This window comes from Canis lupus, chromosome 3, assembly GCF_003254725.2.
Source record: "Canis lupus dingo isolate Sandy chromosome 3, ASM325472v2, whole genome shotgun sequence".
Lineage (NCBI taxonomy): Eukaryota > Metazoa > Chordata > Mammalia > Carnivora > Canidae > Canis > Canis lupus.
This window is the reverse complement of record NC_064245.1, coordinates 34989408-35004255: the sequence shown is the minus strand read 5'-3', so window position 1 is coordinate 35004255 and position 14848 is coordinate 34989408. Positions and strand designations below refer to the sequence as shown.

Below are 14848 nucleotides of genomic sequence, written 5' to 3'. Positions count from 1 at the left end.
TTGCTTTTCAGACTTGATAGTTGCTGCTTCAAAAAGGTGGTCTTACACAAACACTATATTTAAAAAAAAAAAAAAAACTCTTAGAACTTAACAAATCACTTTTATTTTGGTATGCATCCACATCTCAGCATTTAGTGGTCCTGAACAGAAAAGTGGAAAAATGCAGCAATTTGCCAGGAAGTCAAGCCCACCAATTTCAGGGATCTGCTGTGCACACTGAGTTCTTTCTCAATCCCTGCTGAGGACCATGAGATGCAGCAGCACCAAAACCAAAGTATGCACCAAATCCAAAGTTCTTTTTGTTCCAGTTGTCAGATTCCAAACTAGACCCAAATGGATTTGTAAGATGACCACATGAGAACCCTGTTTAAAACTTCTTCAATTGTTAAAAGCAAAAGCAATTACAGGAAAAGAAAACAATTCATTCAGAGGCATTGTGTGTGCTTACAAGTGTCTTCTGTGGCCTTTCTCCAAGTTTTACCACCAAGCACTTTGAGAGCTGGTAGGTCTGAGTACCCCCTGGTAACTGTTGTTTTCACTTTATCAAAACCTGAGCAAAAAAACCCAGCATCAGCTGACAATGACAGCAGAGGGTGGCAGGGCTGAGGACCCAACATTCATTCCAGGCTGGTGGAGAGTAGAGAGTAAGTGTGGTTCCAAACTAAAAGAGGGAAGTCAGAGACTCTTTTCAACCTTACCTGATGGTTTCCAGCCAAAGCAAGGAAGTATTGAGTGGTGATGGTGCAAAAAGAGACTTGAAAAAGAAGGAAAAAGCAGCACTCCTCGATTAAGGTCGGGGAGAAGAAATGGGGAAAGCCCTGAATTCCTCACCAAAGGCCAATTTCAGAGGGGAGCAGAGGGGGTTACAATCTATGCTTCGGCTGAGGGTGATCATGGGAAGTGGAGAATGGATGATGGCTTGGAGGGGGGAAGGCATCATTTAAGACTTAAGAAAAGAAACCAGGGGTGCAGCTGGAGCACCCCTGCACACTCTGCAGTAGTCCCACAGGCTGCAGCCTGAAACCTTCACGCCTATTCTAGCAAGCCATCCCAAGCTGGAGGGCTGTTGCAGGAGGGGTGGGTGGAGGGAGGGAGGGAGGGAGCCAGCAGGAGGAGAAGGGGAGAAGGCAGAGACCCCAGGCCATGTAATCAGCAGCAAGGTGATTATGTGATGTGTCTTTTCACAGTTGAGTTAGAAGTGCCCCACTGGTTATGATGGGAATCAATTTAAATATACTTTCTTGATCCCAGAAGTTCAAATATGTGGACAGTGGTTACACCTGACAGGATGATTTGTTATAGCACAACTTATATATTTCAAATGGACAAAAAATTAGTATCATTTACAGTATCTTAAGATAAATTGCCTTTGAATGGGCACTTCCTTTTCAGTACTTTTGAGGTCTACAATACGTATCTAGAAAATGTACTACTGTGGAAAATGACTACTTAAATCGAATGGTGGGGGGAAAGGGGAGGGCCTGTGGTTTCTCTTTTTGATTAATTGCTGTAACACTGTCCTTTGGGTGGCTGAAGGAGTTTCATGTTTTCTTTAGACATCATTAGGCACAGGAGCTCTTTCAGCACAACTTTGAAGCTATATGAATTCTGCCATTTTGCTAGCACTGATATGGCCCTTGGATCCACCACTCTGTTAGAACTATTAACTCCATTCATATTAATTTTTGTTACAAATCTTACAAAGGGGGGGTGTTTCTGGGTATTTAGGTCCACATTCTATTTTAAGGCTGTATATTCAGTTTTCATAAATTGTTCTTGGAGGCCCAATTATCATCCCGGTCTATCTTGTAAGTGTCATGTCTTTGTCATCTTCTAGACCCCAGCTAACTGTGCCATCTCCTACTCCTTTCTGGCCTTCTTCCAGTTCTTCCAACAATTGAAAATTGTGAGGGACTTTTACTCCCGAGCCCGTGGTGGCTGCCATCTTTCATCACTATGGTTCCTCTCTGACTTTTCCTTGTGTAGGAGATCAAGTCCAATCACTGTGGCCTAGCCCACAAGCCCTCCATGTACTGCACTGGCCTGGCTTCCTACTTGCCTCCACTACTCCCCTCCCCTGCAGCTCAGCCTCCTTGCCTCTGCCTGGGCTGTAGCTCACCACCCCCAACACATCTCATGCTTCCTGATACGTGTTCCATTTGCCTCTGCCTTCTCTCCCCACCACCTCTTCTCCTCCTTGGCAAATTCTCACCCAACTCCAAACCAACCCTGGCTATCAAATACACTGGGCAGACTCTGGATTTTTGGAGGCTTATGGACCAACCTCAATCCAGTGCCCATCATTGTGTGTTTGTGTATAAGAACTTAACCTCTCTGCACCCTAGTTCTCTTGTCATGTGGGAATTATAATATCGTCCCCTTTGCATAGCTCCTATGCAATCTTTCATATATTTATGCACATCTTATATCACCTTTTTTTCTGGACTATCTTTCCAAAGATGTTCGTATAGTGAACAGCTTTGAAAGATAGAGATAGTATCTCCCTCTGTGGCAGAGGGTAGATTTGTCTGTTGGCCAGGATAATAAGGGTACTGTTGCAATTTGCACAAATCTGTTAGTAATCCTCTTGTAGGATTGGGGAGTTCCTAAGCTCAGGGCTTCTCAGCTGTGACAAAGACCCAGTATGTGTGTGCAGTATCCTCTGGGACCATCTGTGCACCACTCTCATGGAACTTTGAGGGCAAAGAAAACAGACGCTATGAGTAATGAAGTTCTTTGTTTCTGACCTAGAAGTTTTGTGTTTTCTTCTAGTTTCCATGAAGAGGGATCCCTGGGTGGCGCAGCGATTTAGCACCTGTCTTTGGTCCAGGGCGCGATCCTGGAGACCCAGGATCGAATCCTACGTCGGGATCCCAGTGCATGGAGCCTGCTTCTCCCTCTGCCTGTGTTTCTGCCTCTCTCTCTCTCTGTGTGACTATCATAAATAAATAAAAATTAAAAATAAATAAATAAATTAGTTTCCATGAAGAGTAAGAGGCTAACTAGTTAGCTCGCAGAGAGGGTAAACTCTCAGTTCACCATTCTTGATACTTTTCCTTTGGCTGAAGGAGACTTTCTTACTGCAAGACAATATGATAGAACCTCCAGGAGCTCCTTTCTGGTTGTCCTCACAACTTAAAGACACACATGCTTCTGTTACAGGATCAATTGCAGCCAGCTCTGTATCCAGACACAGTGACTGGTTCATGGAACTATGAAGCCACTTTTTATGGAATAAATTAACATGCCTAAAGATTGCTCTGCTATTGAATCTACTGCTATCTTGCATCTTCTCATGCCATCACTCCTTCTCTGTTAAAAATATGATTTTTAAAAGTATATAAACACGTATGCATTCATTATTTAGTTTAAATGTTTCTTTTTATTTACCTTTTTTTAATGATAGACAGAGAGAGAGAGGGAATGAGAGAGAGAGAGGCAGAGACACAGGCAGAGATGCAGGCTCTACGCCGGGAGCCCAACACGGGACTCCATCCCGGAACTCCAGGATCATGCCCTGGGCCAAAGGCAGGCGCCAAACCACTAAGCCACCCAGGGATCCCCTATTATTTAGTTTAAAAGGTAGCCCCTGTTTTAGTCAGGGCCAAATGCTGACACAGAGTTCTTCTCAAGGCTTAATTCAGCTTACTTGGGTTGGGGCTGGGAGGTTATGAACCTTCCAAAATTAAGTGCAAGTTGTGTGAATTTTTGTATTTTCCCAGGGAAGGGATTAGTGTTTTATTGGAATCATAAAGTTACTTGTGCTAGAGCCCCTGAATTGGATACATGTTAGCCATAAACAAACAGGGCTTTGTTGGGTTTTCATGGAGGCTGTGCTGAGAATAAGCCAAATGGTGTATCCTCCAGGCCTTATCATGGGAAAACCATGAAAAAAAAACATGAAATGCAAACACAAATAAGGAAGTCTGACCATTGAGGGGGGCCAACAAGAGAGAGGATCAAATAAGAGAGGAAAGACCCTTCTACACCAGAGCAATTGCCAGTCAAGATGGGACATGGAAACTCTACCAAAATAGCTATTTTTTTCCTAAAAACAAAATATTTTAGGGGTGTCCGGGTGGCTCAGTTGGTTAAGTGCCCAACTCTTTGTTTTAGATCAAATTGTGATCTCAGAGTCATAGGATGGAACCCCACATTGGACACTGCACTCAGCACAGTCTGCTTCAGATTCTCTCTCTCTCTCTCTCCTGTTCTTTCTCTCTCAAATAAATAAAATCTTTTAAAAATCCTTTAAAAATATTAAGGATTCTACTAATGTGTATATAAACTGGAAGATAATATCGGAGGAATTCACTCAGTGTTTTAGTCTGCTTGGGCTAGCATAATAAACTACCATACTTGTGGTGGTTTAAACACAGATATTTATTTTTTCACAGTTCTGGAGGCTGAAAGTCCATGATTGAAATGCCAGCATGGTAGATTCCTGGTAAGGATCTCTTCCTGGATTGCAGATAGCTACCTTCTTGCTGTGCTCTCATATGTCAATGGGGTAATAGGGCAGAAAAAGAATGAGCTCTTCAGTGTCTTGTCTTTTAAGGTAGCTTATCCCGTTCATGAGGGCTCCACCCAATTATCTCCAAATCACCTCTTAGAAGGGAGGTAAGATGGTAAAATAGTAGAGGAGCTCATTTCATCTGGTCCCCTGTATTTAGTGGGTAACTATCAAATCACTTTGAACACCTATGAATTAAACCTGAGATGTAAGAAAAAAATTGCTGGTATTCTACAAACAGAAGAGCGATGACTTTTTGCAAGGTAGGAGTGCTGAGAAGTGAAACTGAGAAGATATATTCAAAGATAAAAGGAGAAGGAGCCTCCAAAAGTTGGCTATTGAAAAGTGAAATAGCCCCATAGTGCAATATCATTAGTTTTAGAAATCTGCTTCAGGGAGAGACATCCCTGTCTGAAAGGTGCTCAATGGGGAAGTCTGGCAGAATCCTAGGTGGGACAGTGTGGTCCCAGGATCTGGGGCACAGAGAGAATGAGGGTGTCAGAGTTGGCAGAGTTCTGAAGCATTGGAGTGGGGAAGCCAATTTCAGTCTGCTAGCCTGGAGGGGGCTCTCAGCTTAGATCACCATAAACCTTGAACCACTGCAGGATCCACAAAGACTCTTGGTGTGGCGGTGTCTTGCAAAGCAAAAGAAGTGGCAGCCCTCAGCCTTCCCCTGGAAGAAATATTGAGGGTATGTGCATGACCTGACCACTGCTCTCTGTTGTGCCCAAGATTGCAAATCCGAGAAACCACCAAGGAGCCGACACCGATGCAAACACACGAGGGTTTATTTACAAGCTCTAGCTTGGGTCCAAGTATACCCAACATAGCGGAGCAGGGACTTGGACCCCGAGCCTAAGAGGCAAGAGGCGTAGCAGCTTTACAGGGGCCAGTGTCCAATGGGATTGTAACATATGCAGAAAGTTGCAGTCATGTTGGTCCACACGCAGGTGGCTGATTGAATTACATTTTACCCTATAGTATCCATTTGAGCTGGCCTATTATTTTGGTCAGAATCCAGGCGCAGTTTTGGCGGACACAAGGCGGGATTACATTGTTTTGAGCCGATTTCCGATAAGGGTGTGCCCAGCAGTTTGACTAGGCTGGGGCAGCGCCTTAAGCAAGAAGCAGGTCATGTGGGGGTCGTATAGGAGGTGGAGGTGCAGCACAAAATGGAGTTAGTCCTGCTCTGCTTGTCCAGGGGTAGGGGATTTTTGTTAAATATCCCGGGTCCCACACTCTCCTTGGGGGTCCAGTAAAGGACAGAAATGCTGAGACTTTCCATCTTCCCTGAGGAGGGGTGGTGTGGGTGCTCTCCATGTACGGTTCCTGCAAAGAACAGAATGCTTGACCCTCCTCCTTCCCCCAGGAGGATCAGAGCGGGGCTGCACCACAGGAACCTACAGAGTGTGGTACACACAAAAGTGAGGGTTTATTTCCTTGAGGGTTCACTGAAGAAAGGGGACTTCAGTCTTTCAGCTCTGGGCTGCAGATCAGGGCAGGGCATGGTCATTTTTAATCTCATCCTCTATGAGGAGTGGAAAGCCTTCAGGGAACAAAAGCCATATAGAAAATCTAAAACAGTTTGCACAGAGCCTGGGCCTCTGTCAAGCAGTGGTGCAACTCTGCCCAGACAAGGACACTTGAGAATCAACTCAGCAGTTGATATATATATATATATATATATATATTTAGCAGTTGCTATTATTTGGGATTTAGTGTCTTCAAACACACAGACCAAAATGTACTAGGACCAAGTGGATCACCCTGTTTTCTTCACCTGGGAGGTTATATTCTCTTCTCTTCCCCTATTTAAAATTTTTTCCTCTTCTTTTCTTTTTTTTTCTTTTCTTTTCTTTGTTTCTTTCTTTCTTTTCCTTCAGTTTCTGACCTCATCAGATTTGTCTAGTGTGTATTTCACTTGGGTCATGGTTGATACTTCTGATTTTGTTCTCATTCAGCTGTTCTTCCCTGGGGGGGGGGGAATGACTAGAAATGACTAGAAGGAGGAATTCACAACAAAAGAAAGAACCAGAAGAAAGGCTCTCTGCTACAGATCTAACCGATATGGAAATAAATAAGATGTCAAAGCTGTAAGTCAGGATAACAATTATTAAAGTTACTACTTGGGCTTGAAAAATGCATAAAAGACACTAGAGAATCTCTTAGTGTAGAAATGAAATCTAATCAGGCCAAACATGAAAATGCCTTAACTGAGATGTAGGCTAAATTGGATGTTCTGACAACTAGGATAAATGAGGTATATGAGAGAGTCAGTCACTTAGAAGACAAAATGATGGAAAGGAAGGAAGCTGAGGAAAAGAGAAAAACAACTAATGAACCATGGGGGGAGGCTTCAAGAAATCATCAATAATTGATAAAATTAAACAATATTAGAATTATTGGAGTCCCCAAGAGAGAAGAGAGAGAGGGACAGAAGGTAAATTGAGTAAATCATAACTGAGAATTTCTATAGTCTTGGAAAGGAAAAAGGCATTCAAGTCCAAGAAATAGAGAGGACCACTTCCAAAAAGAAATAGACCAACACCCTGAGTATAATAGTGAAGTTGCAACTCAGAGATAAAGAGAAGACTGTGAAAGCAGCTCAAGACAAGAATTCCTTAATTTACAGTGGCAGGAATATTAGACTGGCAGCAGATCTATTCACAGAGACCTTGCAGGCTAGAAAGAGCTGGCATAATATATTCAGGGTACTAAATAAGAAAAACACAGCCAAGAATATTTTATCCAGGAGGAGGGGCAAGACGGCGGAAGAGTAGGGTCCCCAAGTCACCTGTCTCCACCAAATTACCTAGATAACCTTCAAATCATCCTGAAAATCTACGAATTCGGCCTGAGATTTAAAGAGAGACCAGCTGGAATGCTACAGTGAGAAGAGTTCGGGCTTCTATCAAGGTAGGAAGATGGGGGGAAAAGAAATAAAGAAACAAAAGGCCTCCAAGGGGGAGGCGCCCCGCGAGGAGCCGGGCTAAGGCTGGGGCGAGTGTCCCCAGGACAGGAAAGCCCCATCCCGGAGAAGCAAGAGCTGCACCAACCTTCAGGGGCAGAAAGGGGCTCGCAGGGAGTTGGAGCAGGACCCAGGAGGGCGGGGATGCCCTCAGGCTCCCTGGGACACTAACAGACACCTGCGCCCCGGGAGAGTGCGCCGAGCTCCCTAAGGGCTGCAGCGTGCATGGCGGGACCCGGAGCAGCTCGGAGTGGGAGGGGGGGGGCGCTCGGGCGGCGGCTCCGCGGAGGGGGCTGCGGGGCAGGAGCGCGAATCCAACAGTGCAGGCGCCGGAGCACAGGGGCCGGGACACAGCCCAAGAACCGGCCTCCCCCCGGGACAAGCAGAGGCTGGGAGGGCCCAGGACAGCAAGGACGCTCCTGCCCCGGAGCCTCCAGGCCCTGCAGACGGAGAGCTCCGGAGTTACTGCGGGAGATAAATCCAGGGCTCCAGAGCTGGCCCCGCCACTGCGGTTATTCCTCCTGGGGCCTCACGGGGTAAACAACCCCCACTGAGCCCTGCAACAGACAGGGGGCAGAGCAGCTCCCCCAGTGCTATAACCTGAAAATCAGCACAACAGGCCCCTCCCCCAGAAGACCAGCTAGACGGACAAGCTCCAGGGGAAGTCAAGGCACTTAAAGTATACAGAAGCAGAAGATACTCCCCAGTTTTTTTTTCTTCTTCTTTTTTTTTCTTTTTGATTTCTGTTTGCTTCCCCCACCCTTTTTCCCTTTCATTCTTTTTCTTTCTTTCTCTTTTTCTCCTCTTTTTTCTTTTTTTCTTCCTTTTTTTCTTTTTCTTTTTCTCTTTTCTTTCCTTCTTTCTCTTTTTCTCCTTTTCCCAATACAACTTGTTTTAGGCCATTCTGCACTGAGCAAAATGACTAGAAGGAAAACCTCACCTCAAAAGAAAGAATCAGAAACAGTCCTCTCTCCCACAGAGTTACAAAATCTGGATTACAATTCAATGTCAGAAAGCCAATTCAGAAGCACTATTATACAGCTACTGGTGGCTCTAGAAAAAAGCATAAAGGACTCAAGAGACTTCATGACTGCAGAATTTAGATCCAATCAGGCAGAAATTAAAAATCAATTGAATGAGATGCAATCCAAACTAGAGGTCCTAATGAGGAGGGTTAACGAGGTGGAAGAACGAGTGAGTGACATAGAAGACAAGCTGATGGCAAAGAGGGAAACTGAGGAAAAAAGAGACAGACAATTAAAAGACCATGAGGTTAGATTAAGGGAAATAAACGACAGCCTGAGGAAGAAAAACCTACGTTTAATTGGGGTTCCCGAGGGTGCCAAAAGGGCCAGAGGGCCAGAATATGTATTTGAACAAATCCTAGCTGAAAACTTTCCTAATATGGGAAGGAAAACAGGCATTCAGATGCAGGAAATAGAGAGATCCCCCCTAAAATCAATAAAAACCGTTCAACCCCTCGATATCTAATAGTGAAGCTTGCAAATTCCAAAGATAAAGAGAAGATCCTTAAAGCAGCAAGAGACAAGAAATCCCTGACTTTTATGGGGAGGAGTATTAGAGTAACAGCAGACCTCTCCACAGAGACCTGGCAGGCCAGAAAGGGCTGGCAGGATATATTCAGGGTCCTGAATGAGAAGAACATGCAACCAAGAATACTTTATCCAGCAAGGCTCTCATTCAGAATGGAAGGAGAAATAAAGAGCTTCCAAGACAGGCAGGAACTGAAAGAATATGTGACCTCCAAACCAGCTCTGCAAGAAATTTTAAGGGGGACTCTTAAAATTCCCCTTTAAGAAGAAGTTCAGTGGAACAATCCACAAAAACAAGGACTGAATAGATATCATGATGACACTAAACTCATATCTGTCGATAGTAACTCTGAATGTGAACGGGGTTAATGACCCCATCAAAAGGCGCAGGGTTTCAGACTGGATAAAAAAGCAGGACCCATTTAATTGCTGTCTACAAGAGACTCACTTTAGACAGAAGGACACCTACAGCCTGAAAATAAAAGGTTGGAGAACCATTTACCATTCAAATGGTCCTCAAAAGAAAGCAGGGGTAGCCATCCTTATATCAGATAAACTAAAATTTACCCCGAAGACTGTAGTGAGAGATGAAGAGGGACACAATATCACACTTAAAGGATCTATCCAACAAGAGGACTTAACAATCCTCAATATATATGCCCCGAATGTGGGAGCTGCCAAATATATCAATCAATTAATAACCAAAGTGAAGAAATACTTAGATAATAATACACTTATACTTGGTGACTTCAATCCAGCTCTTTCTACCCTCGAAAGGTCTTCTAAGCACAACATCTCCAAAGAAACGAGAGCTTTAAATGATACACTGGACCAGATGGATTTCACAGATATCTACAGAACTTTACATCCAAACTCAACTGAATACACATTCTTCTCAAGTGCACATGGAACTTTCTCCAGAATAGACCTCATACTGGGTCACAAATCGGGTCTGAACCGATACCAAAAGATTGGGATCGTCCCCTGCATATTCTCAGACCATAATGCCTTGAAATTAGAACTAAATCACAAGAAGAAGTTTGGAAGGACCTCAAACATGTGGAGGTTAAGGACCATCCTGTTAAAAGATGAAAGGGTCAACCAGGAAATTAAGGAAGAATTAAAAAGATTCATGGAAACTAATGAGAATGAAGATACAACCGTTCAAAATCTTTGGGATGCAGCAAAAGCAGTCTTAAGGGGGAAATACATCACAATACAAGCATGCATTCAAAAACTGGAAAGAACTCAAATACAAAAGCTAACCTTACACCTAAAGGAGTTGGAGAAAAAACAGCAGATTGACCCCACACCCAGCAGAAGAAGAGAGTTAATTAAAATTCGAGCAGAACTCAACGAAATCAAGACCACAAGAACTGTGGAACAGATCAACAGAACCAGGAGTTGGTTCTTTGAAAGAATTAATAAGATAGATAAACCATTAACTGGCCTTATTAAAAAGAAGAGAGAGGAGACTCATATTAATAAAATCATGAATGGGAAAGGAGAGATCGCTACCAACACCAAGGAAATATAAACGATTTTCAAAACATATTATGAACAGCTATACGCCAATAAATTAGGCAATCTAGAAGAAAAGGACGCATTCCTGGAAAGCCACAAACTACCAAAACTGGAAAAGGAAGAAAGAGAAAACCTGAACTGGCAGGCCAATAACCAGGGAGGAAATTGAAGCAGTCATCAAAAACCTCCCAAGACACAACAGTCCAGGGCCAGATGGCTTCCCAGGGGAATTCTATCAAACGTTTAAAGAACCCATACCTATTCTTCTAAAGCTGTTTGGAAAGATAGAAAGAGATGGAGTACCCCAAATTCATTCTATAAGGCCAGCATCACCTTAATTCCAAAACCAGACAATGACCCCACCAAAAAGGAGAATTACAGACCAATATCCCTGATGAACATGGATGCAAAAATTCTCAACAAGATACTAGCCAATAGGATCCAACAGCACATTAAGAAAATTATTCACCACGACCAAGTAGGATTTATCCCCGGGACACAAGGCTGGTTCAACACTCGTAAAACAATCAGTGTGATTCATCATATCAGCAAGAGAAAAACCAAGAACCATATGATCCTCTCATTAGATGCAGAGAAAGCATTTGACAAAATACAGCAACCATTCCTGATCAAAACTCTTCAGAGTGTAGGGATAGAGGGAACATTCTTCGACCTCTTAAAAGCCATGTACCAAAAGTGCACAGCAAATATCATTCTCAATGGGGAAGCACTGGGAGCCTTTCCCCTAAGATTAGGAACAAGACAGTGATGTCCACTCTCACCACTGCTATTCAACATAGTATTGGAAGTCCTAGCCTCAGCAATCAGACAACAAAAAGACATTAAAGGCATTCAAATTGGCAAAGAAGAAGTCAAACGGTCCCTCTTCGCCAATGACATGATACTCTACATAGAAAACCCAAACCCTTCACCCCAAGATTGCTGGAACTCATACAACAATTTGGTAGCATGGCAGGATACAAAATCAATGCCCAGAAGTACGTGGCATTTCTATACACTAACAATGAGACTGAAGAAAGAGAGATTAAGGAGTCAATCCCATTTACAATTGCACCCAAAAGCTTAAGATACCTAGGAATAAACCTCACCAAAGAGGTAAAGGATCTATACCCTAAAAACTATAGAACAATTCTGAAAGAAATTGAGGAAGACACAAAGAGATGGAAATATATTCCATGCTCATGGATTGGCAGAATTAATATTGTGAAAATGTCAATGTTACCCAGGGCAATTTACACATTTAATGCAATCCCTATCAAAATACCATGGACTGTGTTCAGAGAGTTAGAACAAATTATTTTAAGATTTGTGTGGAGTCAGAAAAGACCCCGAATAGCCAGGGGAATTGTAAAAAAGAAAACCATATTTGGGGGCATCACAATGCCAGATTTCAGGTTGTACTACAAAGCTGTGGTCATCAAGACAGTGTGGTACTGGCACAAAAACAGACACATACATCAATGGAACAGAATAGAGAACCCAGAAGTGGACCCTCAACTTTATGGCCAACTTATATTCGATAAAGGAGGAAAGACTATCCACTGGAAGAAAGACAGTCTCTTCAATAAATGGTGCTGGGAAAATTGGACATCCACATGCAGAAGAATGAAACTAGACCACTCTCTTTCACCATACACAAAGATAAACTCAAAATGGATGAAAGATCTAAATGTGAGACAAGATTCCATCAAGATCCTAGAGGAGAACATAGGCAACACCTTTTTTGAACTTGGCCACAGTAACTTCTTGCAAGATACATCCACGAAGGCAAAAGAAACAAAAGCAAAAATGAACTATTGGGACTTCATCAAGATAAGAAGCTTTTTGTACAGCAAAGGGCACAGTCAACAAAACTAAAAGACAACCTACAGATTGGGAGAAGATATTTGCATATGACTTATCAGATAAAGGGCTAGTTTCCAAGATCTATAAAGAACTTATTAAACTCAACACCAAAGAAACAAACAATCCAATCATGAAATGGGCAAAAGACATGAAGAGAAATCTCACAGAGGAAGACGTAGACATGACCAACATGCACATGAGGAAATGCTCTGCATCTCTTGCCATCAGGGAAATACAAATCAAAACCACGATGAGATACCAGCTCACACCAGTGAGAATGGGGAAAATTAACAAGGCAGGAAACCACAAATGTTGGAGAGGATGCGGAGAAAAGGGAACCCTCTTGCACTGTTCGTGGGAATGTGAACTGGTGCAGCCACTCTGGAAAACTGTGTGGAGGTTCCTCAAAGAGTTAAAAATCGACCTGCCCTACGACCCAGCAATTGCACTGTTGGGGATTTACCCCAATGATTCAGATGCAATGAAACACCGGGACACCTGCTCCTTGATGTTTCTAGCAGCAATGTCCACAATAGCCAAACTGCGGAAGGAGCCTCGGTGTCCATTGAAAGATGAATGGAAAAAGAAGATGTGGTTTATGTATATAATGGAATATTACTCAGCCATTAGAAACGACAAATACCCACCATTTACTTCAACGTGGATGGAACTGGAGGGTATTATGCTCAGTGAAGTTAGTCAATCGGAGACGGACAAACAGTGTATGTTCTCATTCATTTGGGGAATGTAAAGAATAGTGAAAGGGAATATAAGGGAAGGGAGAAGAAATGTGTGGGAAATATCAGAAACGGGGCAGAACATAAAGACTCCTAACTCTGGGAAACGAACTAGGGGTGGTGGAAGGGGAGGAGGGTGGGCTGTGGGGGTGAGTGGGTGACGGGCACTGAGGGGTCACTTGACGGGATGAGCACTGGGTGTTATTCTGTATGTTGGTAAATTGAAAACCAATAAAAAATATTTTATTAAAAAAAAAGAATATTTTATCCAGCAAGACTGTCATTCAGAATAGAAGGAGAGATAAGGAACTTCCCGTACAGACAAAAACTGCAAGAATATGTGATGACTAAACCAGGCCAGCAAGAAATATTAAGGCCTGTGAGTGAAAAGAAAGTCCAAAAGTAACATAGACCTGAAAGAAAGAGAGACAAACCACAGAAATGGGAATTTACAGGTAATACAATGACACTAAATGCATATCGTTCAATACTCTGAATGTGAATGGGCTGAATGATCCAAACAAAAGATTCAGGGTATTGGACTGGATAAAAAGTCAAGACTCATCTGTATGCTATCTACAAGAGACTCATTTTATACCTAAAGACACCTCTGGATTGAAAGTGAGCAGTGTAGAGCCATTTCTCATGCTAATAGACATACAAAGAAAGCTAGGGCAGCAAACTTCATATCAGACAAATTAGATTTTAAACAAAGACTGTAGTAAAGGATGAAAAAGGACACTGTATCATACTTAGAGGGTCTATACAACAAGAAGATCTAATAATTGTAAATATTTATGCTTCTCACAGGGGAGCAGCCAATTATATAAGCCAATTAATAAAAAAATTAAACACAAGGATAATAATACAAAAATAGTAGGGGACTTCACCATCTCACTCAGAGCAATGGATAGATCATCTAAGCAGAAGATCAAAAAGGAAACAAAGGGTTTGAATGACATACTAGACCAGATGGACTTTACAGATATAATAGAACATTCTGCTCTAAAGGAACAGTACATTTTTGTCTCAAATGCACATGAAACATTCTCCAGAGTAGAACACATACTGGGTCACAAATCAGGTCTCAAATAGTACCAAAATATTGGGATTATGCATATTTTAAGAACCACAAGGCTTTGAAACTTAAACTCAATCACAAGAGAAAATTTGGAAGGAACTCAAACACTTGGAGGTTAAAGAGCATCATACTAAAGAATGAATGGTTCATCCAGGAAATTATAGAATTAAAAAATTCATGGAAAAAATGAAAATAAGACACAACTTTTCAAAACCTTTGGCATACAGCAAAGACGGTCCTAAGAGGGAAGTGCATAGCAGTACAAGTCTCTCTCAAAAAATTAGGAAAGTCTCAAATACACAAGCTAACCTTATACCTAAAAGAGCTGGAGAAAGAACAGCAAATAAAGCTCCAACCAAGCAGGAGAAGAGAAATAATAAAGATTATAGCAGAACTCAATGAAATAGAAAACAGAAGAACAATAGAATATATCAATGAAACAAGAAGCTGATTCTTAGAAGAATTAATAAGATTGATACACCTGTAGCCAGACTTATCAAAAAGAAAAGAGAAAGGACCCAATTAATAAAATCATGAATGAAAAAGGAGATATCATGACCAACACCAAGGAAATATAATCAATTTTAAGAACATATTATGAGCAAC

At 42.3% G+C, this 14848-nt stretch overlaps 1 pseudogene; it reads right to left on the bottom strand.

Moving 5' to 3' along the window:
* Nucleotides 1-1483: 1483 nt before the first annotated feature.
* LOC112654028 (ubiquitin-conjugating enzyme E2 variant 1-like) lies at nt 1484-1950 on the bottom strand (annotated as a pseudogene).
* Between the last annotated feature and the right edge of the window lie 12898 nt (nt 1951-14848).